Raw genomic sequence first — 14,041 nt, 5'->3', positions numbered from 1 at the left:
AGAAAGAAACTGACTGAAAAAATCTGACCTAGTGGGATTCGAATCTACCATATTTTCACTGTTTGGGTAATCGCTCTCGCAACGTATAGCGTAGAGGTTTGTGAGGGGAGGAGTTGATTTTTTTGGGAAGGCTTAACATTAAATAAAAAATACAGATCTTTTGACTGCCCTAGTGCAATGCACATTCTGCATATTATATGGACGGAGCAGACCTGCTCCAAAAATTCTCTCAATCTGACCCTCACTCTAGTGGCCGCTTTCCAGTTTCAATAAGCATTGCTGCAATCTAATAAAATAAATGAAAATAGTTATCAAATAGGTATTGGTATTTAGCTTATAATAATAGTATCCATATGTTGTATCATGTGTATTATTCGACACAAATGTATTTACTATTATTTACACTTACTTTCTACACCTCATTTAATTAAATAACAAATATAATATTAAATTATAAACATAAATTAAACCTTTTTATAATCACATATGTTTTGTGAATACCTACATATTAAAATTCAAATAAATTTATCATAAACTTGAAGTCAATAGTATTAATAATTATTTAAATGTCTGTATATCTAGTATCTATGTTTTTTTTTTTAAATGAAATAACTATTTTAAGTAAGATACTAATTAATACAATTAACCAAAATCTGTAAGGTGATAAATATTTCTAACATGCCCCTCTTGCGAGAAAGAAAAATTTAAAGTGAATTTTCGAACCGCAACGGATTCTATTTAAAGGATTTGTCCTACCATGGGGTAGCAAATCCTTGACTAATTAATTGGATTACTATTTTCTTTGTGGACTTGACGCATTTTTTTATTTTTTCGGCTACGTACGTGTATACCAAGCGCGGCACTCTATGGAAAAACTTTTCATTCGTGACTAAAATAAAATAAATAAGTTTCAAACTCAATTTTAAAAATAATTAAAACCGCATTTGTGAGGTGAAATTTTTATTAATATTTTACTTAGATTAATAAACTTTTTGACATTAAAAGTTACACAGTTTTATTTAAATATTATTTATATTGTTAATATTTATATTCTTTTGTTTTTTTCACTATAAAAAAATGTTTTAAATCCTCAAAACGATTAAAATATTTTGATTTAATTATTATTACATAGTAAATAAGCTGGTTATATTCACCGAATGAACCCGGGCTGACCAGTCTAATTTTTTTATGCGAATTTGGGAGATCCAAATTGCATTGGTTAAATGGCGTGGCCCAAGATGCACGAAGTATTGGAATTACATTGCAGGAGGCTAGACCACACTAGGGAAGATGACTCACCTCAGAGGTCACGGCTCACCTCAGATTTTTGCGTCACAAAGGACGATGAGATAATGCTCACGAAAAATTGGCTACATCGACAATAAAATGAACTGCAGACCATGTATTATAATTTCAGAAATTTAAAAAAAATCAACTGCTTACAATAAATGAAAAGAAGCAAAATTGACTCATTCAATTGATAGTAATCTCTAATTATTTAAAATAATAAAGGAGATACTCAAACCATATTTATATTGGGGTTACCATTATATCTGATTAAGAGCATACTTCAGTGAAACGGCAAATAATTTTCAACTATGGGTGCGACTAAATTTTGGACTCGCTGACAATCAGAGAGTGAAAGTCGAGCTGTGAACACGTCAAATTGTTTTGTGGTGGCGACGGGGGTATTAATTCTCAAATCGTGTAAAGATGACTAAAAAACGTTACCCATTTACTTGAAAAAATATATTATTATTATTCCTAATAGAATAATAAACAGAACATTAAATGGACGCATGTTGAATTTTTTTGAAAAATTATGTTTTGTTCTGCAGTCGTCTTTTGCACGATCTTCGCGTCGCGTAGTCACGATCGTTTTAGACCATGCCCCAGCTGAGGTATATATAGCCTTTATAGTAGGCAACGTTGCTATAATTTTTACAGTAACACCTGCGTGAATAAAAATATTGGAATAAAATAAAGACATATTATGTACAATAATATAATGTAATCTCCCGTTCTCTGGTTACCTAGGATTATAACACTAAAAAAGACCTCATACAAGATTTCAAGTAGAAGTCTGGTGTGTTAAACAATCAAAAAATTCCTGTACCTATTTGGCTATCCGAGCGATTATATTATTTATTTTCACAGTAATTTGATAATCTTAACAGATTACATGTGAATTTTAAGTAAATTTTTAAAAACCGTTTTATTATGTGTCCAATACGACAAAACCAAATTTATTTACAGAATACCTATATATTAGGTATCTATATTTTCCTCTTAAAAACCGATTGTTGCATGACGTAGACACAACGATCGACTCGTAGATTTTGGCTAGGATGGAAAACAGTGGCGTTGGTACCTGAAAATTTCCGACAAATACTTTGATTTTTACAGTCTTCATTAATAATATTTTTTTTTCGACCATGTCCGATCCTAATACGATCATATGGGCCCCCACAGAGTAGAGGTTTGTATTAACAGAATTTGTTTTTTACGATAAATGGATATCAGCCACTTGCTCAACCTATTAGGTCCATACCCTGACTCAAAGACAAATTGAAAAAAAAAATATGTGTACTTGCCAGACCCAGGATTTGAACCTGGGACCCACGGCGTGATAGTCCAACGCTTAAGCCGCGCGGCCACCGTGGGCGTTAAATAATATTACATGTAATAAATGTTCAATTTACTAAATATTAATTAAGTCAGCACTTAATCGACAGAATTCCATTTTCCAAATGATAATATAAACTATATTAAATTTACAATGGTACATATCAATAAACTAATCGTTGTTCTGCCAAACCAATAATTTAAACTCTGACACAATTTTGTATTACTGGCACACATTTTTTATTATAAAACACTTCAATAATACATCAATATTGTCGACTCGTCAATCAAATAATTCCAAGAAATAAGCGAAATACATTTCCTTGTTATTGCTACTTATTTATACTATTAGTACATAATATATTATTATATCGAAGAAGACGAAGTAAAACTTTTAACTCTGCTAATAGAGATTATTTTTATGAAACCACAGATGAAAATTTTAACTATAAAAATTAGCTGTAAGTTTTTTCATTTATGAAAAACACACTTTAGAATTTTGTGCTCTGAGAGTTATGAGATTTGCTTCGGTCGAACTGTGGTAGAAACAACTAAAAAAAAGAAAGTTAAAAAACATACCCAATAAATAATCATTATTCAAAAGTGCAGTCTCAATAATTATTAGTAGGTAAGTAAGTTATCAAAAAAAAACGTCTACGGAAAGCCACCATTTTTTTTATTACTCAACCAATGTATTGGGAAATGCGGCTCTCGTGGTGCAGTGGGTAAGGCGCTGGCTTTCTACTGGAGAGTTCTGGGTTCGATTCCCGGTCATGACAAAAACATTTATATGTTTTTCTCAAAACCTGGGTGTTGGGATTGTTCAAAATTACTAACAACCACCTTGTATGAATAAGCAAGGGACATGGTTATTAATAATTCAAAAAATAAAAAAAAACCATTTTATTATGGTAGGCTATTGCAAGGAAGAGAAATGTAATTATTCCATAGCTATGACTAGGTAGGCTAAATACCTTCTGGAAAGTAAAACGTTGTGATATAAAAGGTTCGCATTAGTCACGGTATTATAGTAATTCAGTATTTAAAAAAATCTTTAAAGTAACTGAAAAATGGGGCTAAAAAGTTATAATCTTATACTTAATTTCAGTCTCAAATCACGCGTATATTGTAAAAATTATATATTAATAACATAATATAAATGTTTAGCAAGTTAGTGAAATTTCGTTATAACGACATTTAAATAAGTTCTGATAGCATCTATAAATTAAAAAACATTACCTACATTGATTTAAATTTTTTATTTAAATAATTTTTAATATAAGTAATAAATTTAATTTTTAATATTTAAATTTTAAAAAAGTTAACTGCCTTTCTTTGGCGGAATTTCAAAACACATCAGATAGCGATATAATGAGTTATAGACAGTGAGTAAATACATTCATCTATATAGGTAATATCGTGCGTTTGAATCCAACTCGGTCCATTTACAAGATTTTTCTAATACCTAAGTAATGTAATTTTAATATACTTTACTCTGATAACGATTAGCTATTACATACATTCATTCATTACAGAGGGCTCATAGATCGATAGGTAATACGTCGACGTTTAATATCCTCCGCCTGGCCACGCCAATGATCGGGAGGGCGGGGGCTGTGCGTTTGGGCGGAGGGCGGAGGGTTAACTCGGGTAATTGGCTTCATTAACGCCGGCACTGTCCGCCCACCGGGTCGGTAGGCTTTTAAACGCATTTAGGCAAATGGCCGGCGCTTTAACTTGATTTAGGCGGGACGCGTCGTCACGCCGATCGGCCAGACCGATGGCTTTTTTCAGATAACAATAGTTTTTTTTAACAATTACTATATTTCACTAATTAATCGCGCAATGATTTATTTATTATTTCAGCACTCTAACTTTTATCCCATTTTATGAAAGAGTTTTAACAAAGCATCAATGAAAATGAAATGCTACATAGACGTAAGTATTATTCAAACTATTTGTCTACTTATATGGATATTAACTATTTTTTTTATTCAACGAATAATTCACAAGATTTTTAAGAATGTAATATTATAGTTATTGAACATACATAATTTTGAAAACACTTTTGAGAAAATATGTTATAACCAATAGAAAAAATATTTTTGAAAAAGTAAGACACCCTGCAGGAATCGAACCTACATCTCTCGGGTATCACGACATGGGCTCAGAAGTGTTTTTAAAATTATTTATGTTATATGGATATTTTAATTTTGTTTTAGTAATTATTTAAATAAATTTAAAATAATGCATTTTCTGTGCTTATTCGATAAAAAATGTGAATTCATAGCAACTTTTCATTAAAACTGCCTCTATACATGGCATACCTTTAAAGTTGAAGTATAAAATTTAAATTAAAAAATTCACTCAAAAACATATAGAATTTCACAATTTACAGGTTAAAATTAACATATATTTAAGGAGAAATGATTGTTAGCCATTCGTCTAATCCATTTGGTAGGTACTGGCACTGGATAAAACCTGCAAACCACGGATTCAGAGACAAGCAAAGACAGTAACTCACTAGGCTAGCGCAGGTACTTCGTGGATATTTTTAAACTATCATTCATGATGGTATCCAATATCCAGTAGGAAAATAGACAGATTCGAAGTCTTCGATTGTAAGTACCATATTTTTTTTAAATTATGTGTTGCTGTTGAGTACGTAAGTATGTATATGTAAAGCATACGTGGTGCTTATAATTTACATCATCATAGGATCAGTAGATATAGTCAAGCCTATGGAAGAGACGCATGAAATCCTCCGTCCCAGGAGCCGAGGTGAAGGCAGTTAGTTGGAGAAGGCGCCGCGAGCGTGACGAGTGCCAGACTGTGTCTTGAATGCCAAATGCACAAATCCTCGGCGAATTGCTTTGCATCGTATTTTGCGGACCCCCTCGTACGACACGTGGATGCATTTAACGTGAGCTTAAACTATCGCACAACCTAATATTACATGTCAGCTAATTTTAATGTAATTAATATTATTATTGTGCAAACCAATATCATTTCATTAAATAAGTATAATAATATATATTTTAAATTTTGCTATGCATAACTAATTTTACTTATTATTTGACGAAAATAATTTAATTGTATGATAACTGACATTTAAATAAGTATGAGTAAAAATTGTGTACAAAACATTGGATTATTATTTCATAACATAACGTCATAATGATTTTTAAATAAAAAGTCTTCGTTTTCTTATAATTATTACTTAGAATTGAAACATCGTAAACCGTGGCTTTTTCTTCAGTGTGTATTAATTGTTTTATGGGATTTTAAAACACTTGTTATATCCTAAGCTGCCTCGTAGTGTAGTTTTTAGTATCTCTTTAGAAAAATAGAATGGCTTAGGTGGCATTGAGTTTTCATTTTGAAAAAACAATATTATATCAACAATATAGTTTACGTACATAAAAGTTTTCATTATCGCATTAGCATAATACGAGATTTTTGTAAATATAATATTTTATTAGGTTCAATATAATATTATATGTTTTTAAGTAATATATGTTACCTCGCTGGATATTCTAATTTTGAAATACCTACAATATTTGTACTTAATAGAAAACAGAAATTTTTAAAACAAATACATTAATGTAGCATTTTCTGTCATAGTTTAGGGCTAACTATTTTTTGTAACTTATTTACACAAATTAGACATAAATAGTTGTACCAGTTGTATATAATATTAAATTCACTACGAATTCCCTAATCAAACCACATCTTCTCCCATATATTTATAACAGTACCAAACAACTAGGTATTAATTTTATATATTAAACTTCGTCCTACCACTCACTATGCAGCACATACAACATACGTCCTGTGCCTATGATAATGTTAGGATTGGACCAAATAGATCACTCGTCTAATATCGCTCCAAGATGAGGAAAGTCCTCAGAAAGGAACACATCTTGACTCAGATGAATATATCATCACATTCATCATGACTCGATGCTAGATCCTTTCTGGTTATTGTCATTATTTTAAAACGAGTGAATTTTCTCAGAAATACAGCTTAGACAAAAATAAATCTACACACAACTCTGCATCAATATTTACGCGGATTTCTGATTTATATTTCAAATCAAGCATGTTAGTTATCAGTTATCAACTTGAATTTTTCATAACAATCATAAAACCAACATCATACTTTAGCAATAGTAATATATTTTTATCTATCCATCAAGTAAGCAATTTCTAAGATTGTATTAATTCTCCTATAAGTGTAATCAGCGTGATGTTAGCAGACTTGAACAATCTATTACATAAGAGAAAATGTGTATAAAATATATTATTATCCGCTAAAACAACAGTAATAAAATTATTAAGAATTAGTAACGGTATATTTTCATTAGTTTTATTTTCTATTTACTTACTGAAATATATTACGTTATCTTCTTATGGGCTAGTAGGCAAAATGTGTGTTTCATATCGCATGACAGAAGGCGTGTAGTCATAATAATAACAGATCAGTCTATGTGATATTGGAAACGGTTATTAGAAAAAAGTAATCACATGTTCTGTATCGAATGGTCTAATAAAGTTATTTATTATTCTTAACCGTTTATTAGTGGATAAAAAAACTTGCATTTAATATTTTCTTCTGAAGAGTGACTACATGGATAATTATAATATCATATTATTATCTAAAGAGAGAGAAATAAAAAATAAACATTGTTAAGTATATTAAATATATTTAAATTTCATCATATTTTAAATCAAGTAATACTACTGTGTGCTTAAAATTGTCTTAGAAAGATAAACGTCAAATAATCACAAAGCAGCAGAAAATCAATTTTAATGACACTTTCACTCTCAGTGTTTATTGCAATAAGTACTTTTCATAAAATCTTCTCATTCTTTTAATCACTGGTCATATATATATACAATTGTATGATAATATTAAATGCTTTTACAGACATACTTGCATAATATTATCCAAATGCATACCTACTGTCAAAGCTTTCTGTTAATAATCGTCATAAGTGTTTATTAATTGTAATCTATATGCTATATATACATGTTATGTAAGTGTATATTATTATAATAATAATATATGATTTAAGTACTCAAATTCATAACGCAGGAAAAGATTTAGTTCATCAGATGCATAGGTATAAAGATATGTTCTTCTCTAAGCAACCTCAATAACTGGCTCAATGTCCAATGCGTTGGGGATCTGATACGACTAGCCCAGGATAGGGACGTGTACTATCTTCAAGTTAGGCATCTTCGATATAAGGCGGAATCAAAAGAAAAAGATTTGTATGTATCTTTTCATCTCGATATCGAGGTGAAAATTAAACAAATCGTTTGTGGTAATCAACGAGTCTTGCGAGAACAAGCATTGTCAGTAAAATCTATGACATGTGAATCGATCGCGGAAATATTATTTATTTTTATATACTTACATTTTTCACAGGCCGTCAGCAGTATCGAATAGTGATTACTCAGTGAAAAAAATTTATAGCGAACAATAATAAAGATTGTACAGACATTTATATATAAATTTCACATGAATTTAATTATGCACCAATTGCAATTAAGAACGTTTACCTCAATACTATTTATTAAGATGTTAAAATGCATTTCTCACCAAAGGTATAGAATATGCAGTGTCAGCATTAATTAATCAATCGTGAGGGGCTCAATAAATAGGCTATCATGATTGAATGAATATATCACCTCGTTTTTCTCTTGATCGTATAATAGTCACTCCATATCACCTAGCTTCTGACTACATCTCACTAGTTTTGATATCTTATATTATTGTCTTTATTGTACATGTAAACTATACTTGTCAATTCGGAAATAAACTCGCCATTTCCTTCAGTAACTACAAGCCTCCATACACCGCTCATCTCCTCCATATATCCTCATATCCAGACTCACTTCTCACCCCAAACGTTGAAACCGATTTTTTGGAAACAGTATATTTTTTTAAATTTACATGTTTTTGTATGTAAGTATATTTTTTGCGTTCAAGATTAATGGTATAAATTTATATTAAAGCCCAATAATATTATTTAAATATAATCAACGTGGTACAGCATTGTAATTTACACTCCTCTGGGATCGATCTTCAGCCTATGCAATGCCGCAATGCATCGGTCAATAATGCATCGTCATGCTGTACTATCTGCCAATGAATCGGCGAAATTATTATGCAAATTGCCGCTTAGGATCGCCTCAAACGGCTAGCTACTCATTTGAGAAATTAGCGAATAGGATTATTCTAAAATTATTTTATGCTGTTGTTTATAAACTAAAATAATGTAAGTTTATGCGCAAGAAGTACATATTTATATAAAATGTATAAGAATTTTAATAGTAGTACCTCGGCGTATTTTTGTTACAAAAATTTACATTTTAAAGTAAGTAGTACCTACCTACGTAAATACATACATTACATAAGAAAAATATGTTTTTTTTCAAGATTTTTCAATTTAAAAAAGTTGAAAATCCGATTGTTTTTAGTGCTTACCTATATCATATTTTTTATAAGTTGTTTTGATGATCACGTATTTTTTTTTAAATACTTCATGGATTCAATGTATTTTATATATACAACAACACTTTACTATATATATACATCAACACAAACTTGACAATGTTCTTTAATTAAATCGAATCTTTGTGGCCTTATTTTTAACCTTATGAAGTACTATTATTTAGAAATAATATGTTTTTAAATAATTGAAAGCAAAAAACAACAATGAATTTTGTTTGTATTTGTTTTATTTTTAATAACATTGCAGAATTAAAACAAGTCAACTGATAAAACATTTATAAAACAATTTTAAATACTTACAAGATTTAAGTAAATTATTATACAGTGGCACCATGGAGTCAGTAAAAGCGGCTTGCAGTTGTAGTGGTAATGGTTTATCGGTTTGAACCAGGCATTCCAGCAAACAATAACAGTGCCACTATATAACTACTGATTTACTTGCCATAACCATAACAAATTATTGAAAACAACGTATCTACCTAGGTACATTAATTAGTTTTATCCATTGAGGTTTACAAAAATTGTTCACAGACCACATTCAGTTTTAACTTACCTGCACCTTAGCGATATAAAATCTCATTAGCTGTAAGCCGTTTCATCGCAATGAGCGAAATTCTTAATGATTGCATACTGCCAAATACCAAAAGGCCAACCAATGAATGATCCCTATTGTCTTACAAAATGTTGAAAATCATATACGTATCAAACCTATGAGAATTCAGCTGAAAACCTATCCCATATGACAAATCAATGGTTTTATTAGTACCAACGAACATAATACAAAACCCAATGTAATTATTATTACTAAAACTTTATTCATACAATTAATATAGTATTTTGTCAATGCTATTAAGACTTTTAATTTGATTAAAAGATTCTGTATCAATAAAAGGCATTTGTTTCGCATTTTATTACAATTCTGTGTAGGTACTAAACGTTCCAATAACTTTGAATATAGGTCCAACTTTAACACAAATTATTTTATATGTATTTGAATACGTAGCAGAGTACACTAAACTCATCATAATATACATACTATTTGTTTTATAATAAGTACGTTAGACGATTGAAAGATTTAAATTTTTAATACTCAACAACTTACATACCTAATTAAATTTGTACACATATGTGACACACAACGTTATCTGGCAAAATCAAAGTAACCCAAATTGAATGAAAATAAAAATAAACTTATTCGAAATAATTTACAATACAGATTCGTGATGGGCATGATATTATAATACATCGGTGAAAATGCATTCGATGGACGCGTCCTACCGCTTATGCCAATCTGCATCACAAATGCGCAGGTAGCTGCATCTACCTGCTCAATTATCACCTACCACAACAAAGTGTCGGCTTTGCATAGAATATGCATATCGCCATGTGTGAATATGTTAACGAATTGAAAACATTGCGGTTGTCTTAAACCCCAGCTTGCCAATACATTATAACATAGTAATTATTTTATTTGTCAATGGCTGTGTACTTTAAATATGAAAATTGTAGACATATATTGTTATGGTATAGGAATGAAATAATATAATAATAATAAGTCTCAGCGTGGCAATTAGCCAATGACCATTTACATAAACCAACTACGGATTCAATGATTTTAAAATTTATTTGATCATTCTACAATTAATTATTCCAAAAACTTTGTTTTAAGCCATAAAACTGAAGTTCTATCATGTAAACGCTAATTTAATTAATTAAATATCAAGGAAAAACCAAAATAGAAGGTATGTAATCATTTTTAATATTTTACAATATACATGTAGGTATACATTATTGAATTGTCTCTTTTGTAATTAAATAACAATCCATTAGTCATATATTCAAAATTATTATATTGAAAACTGGTGGAAATGGGTAATTTCTTAAACGTTGGTAATCAAAAGCTTTCTTATGTATAGAGAATGCTTTATCTTAGGGTCATACCCCAATGCTATGCTATTTATAGTACTAAATTCCAATCAGATTAATGCTTTATTTTCAACATAAATATATACCTTATGAATGAATTAATCCATTACGTAGTTATAATAATATTTTTGTGATATACGTAGAGTAATAAAATTATGTTGAGTGTTTATTACTGAAACTTGGCTCGTGATACACCGAGTCTATATTAAGTTAGCCATACACCAGAAGGTATTTCTCAGGTTTTTTTTAATAATTTCTACCATTTAGAATGAATTTATTACCCACAATAGATTAAGTCTCTGTCTCTGAACACGCGGATCGCGGGGTCAATATCCGGGTAAAATATACTTCGTAAAATACGATTTTTTTTATACAATTACCTTTATGGAGACACATACTTTCCGTGTAAAAAGTGGTACTAGATAATTCAGCGGATAATTAAAAAAAATATTAAATATCTAAAAAATAGTAGCTCAATTTTGAAAGCGCTTCAGATAGTATTATAAGAGCCATTACTTAAAATTTGTTGTAATTGAGTATATGGTACTTTTGAATAAAGGTCTATATACGTGGGTGTGAAACCCGAAGATGCAGGTTCGATTCCTGCGTGGTGTCTAACTTTTTTTAGGTAGAAATAGATTATGTAATGAAAGTAACAGTGGAATAAATAAAAAACACTAGTTTCGAGATAATTGGACTATAATGTTTATGTCATACAAACGAAATAGTTAGTTATGCGCTTATTTTGTTTTTTGTATTATTGTATAACAGTGGAGTATCTTAGTTATTCCACTGTTGCCTTGAAGTTACAGGACAATTTTATTTAGTGCAATAGCAGCATTTTTTCTTTTAAATGAAGGATTACATTTTTTTTAAATCTCATTCATTCATTGTGTATGTATCAGTGGCGAAGGGTGACTTTTTGAAAGAGGTAGGCTGTGGTTTCTGTTTGTGGTTTTTTTTTAAACACTTAGGTAGGTGCAATATCAGATATCTAAATTGTCTAATGAGTGAACTAATAAATAAATAAAAATCACGAGATAAATTTATTTTATATTTTTAACAACAATCAATACATATGTGATTGAATCCCATAGAAATTATTTTTTAAATTATCTTCTTATTAATTATTTTGAATTAATGTGCTCTCGCGAGGTAAGCGCTAACGGAACAGCTTGTACTTACATTTGTATGCGGGACGCCGGACATTTTGAAATAATGAGAAAAAACTTCACATTGAAAAACCCGCCGATTCACGCGAAAATAATCCTATAAAATTACAATTTCAGACATGGTGAAAAACGAATGGAACTCACGATACATAAACTCATCGACAGGGGAGTTGACCCGAAAGTTTTTACCTTCAATTTTAGCAGCACGAGACGTCAGGATGCATAAGGGACTGTGTTTTGAGATGACTCAGATTCTTACAGGTCACGGAGTCATGCGAGCATACCTGCACCGGTTTAAAATAACATCTGATGGAAAGTGTCCATGCGACGACGGAAGCGACCAGGACGTCTTACATTTACTCCTAGATTGTCAAATCTTTAGCAAGGAGCGGCACAACCTGAACTTTTTATTACAGATGGCAGATGCGGACATTCGAGACCTTCCGGGGACCATGGCAAACGAGGCCGGAAGAGATGCCCTTTTTAATTTCTGTATTGATGTAATAAAAAGAATAAAAATAATAAATGGTGACATGTAAAGATGATTCATGCCTTTCAGATACAGTGACTGCAATCATATAAGATAGCATAAGTATATACTTAGAACATTAGTCCAATGCGACATTTCTTTTACCACGGGAAAAAACTCGACTACAAATCGCAGTCCTCAGTTCCCAATGAATACGACAAAATATTCATCAGAATCACCTCCGCCTTGCGCTACTAAGAATTTTCCAGGGTTTTTGCAAGGCGGTATCATAGGCCCTGGCCGAATTCAAATTAGCAATACCCGATGCGGGTAGAAGAACAGTTTTCAATAAGGCATATTCTCTCAGCCGGCACAATTTTCATTTGACTAGCATCAAGTAGAGTAGTTTGCGTGCCAAAGTCCTTAAGAAACCTCGATAGTAAATGCGAGGTATCCATAAAGGCATCTAGAAAAAAAAAAAAAAAAAAATATTTGAAGCAAAATGCGGTGTTCGAGAGATGCCATAGATGGTGGTTATTGAAATATGGCAAAAGATCGTAAAATTATGACAATTATACGATAGATGTCTTTGGGCATATTGAATATATTATTATTTGTGATTATATAAATACGTCAACATGAAATTAAAAATTATTTTTATTTAGAAGGTAGGCTTTAAATAATTGCCTAGTATGGAGTCTTTGCCACTGGTATGTATAGATTTCTGGAATCGATTGACAAACGTTTCTTAAAATCGACTTTTTTCACTTTATCTCACTGTTGGTTTCAGGTAGCGATATCTAAAAGTAGTTCTGATTAACAACAATGGTGTGAATAGTGTACAGGTTAATAAAACTACAGCTGCTTGCGAATATCGACAAAACATTGTTTAAAAACAAAATGGTATGAGAATTATTGACAGCAAAGCACGCATCTATAAAATTTGTAACACACTAATAATAAATATGTTTTAATAATATGTTTAAACTATTTACAGCTACCCTTGAAGACTTATTCAGGCAACTTGACTGGAATGACAAAGGGATCCCCATAAATGGAGAATACCTGAGTCATGTGCGCTTTGCCGATGACATAGTAATTTTCTCGCAAGACTCAGAAGACCTCCAAAGCAGAATGCAGGAACTCGCTGAAGTAAGCAACAAAGTAGGTTTGAAAATAAATGTAACAAAGACGAAAGCCATGTTCAACTGCTTTGCGGGCCAAAAAGAGATCCTCATCAATGGCACTCAGCTCGAACAGGTGAAAAGCTACATCTATCTGGGACAACAAGACGTGTCTATAGATGGATGTATATTTGATGAAATT

The sequence above is a fragment of the Rhyacophila brunnea genome, unplaced genomic scaffold (assembly GCF_057557595.1).
Source record: "Rhyacophila brunnea isolate RB1 unplaced genomic scaffold, BYU_Rbru_1.0 scaffold_8, whole genome shotgun sequence".
NCBI classification, from domain to species: Eukaryota; Metazoa; Arthropoda; class Insecta; order Trichoptera; family Rhyacophilidae; genus Rhyacophila; species Rhyacophila brunnea.
This window is presented reverse-complemented; position numbering follows the sequence as displayed.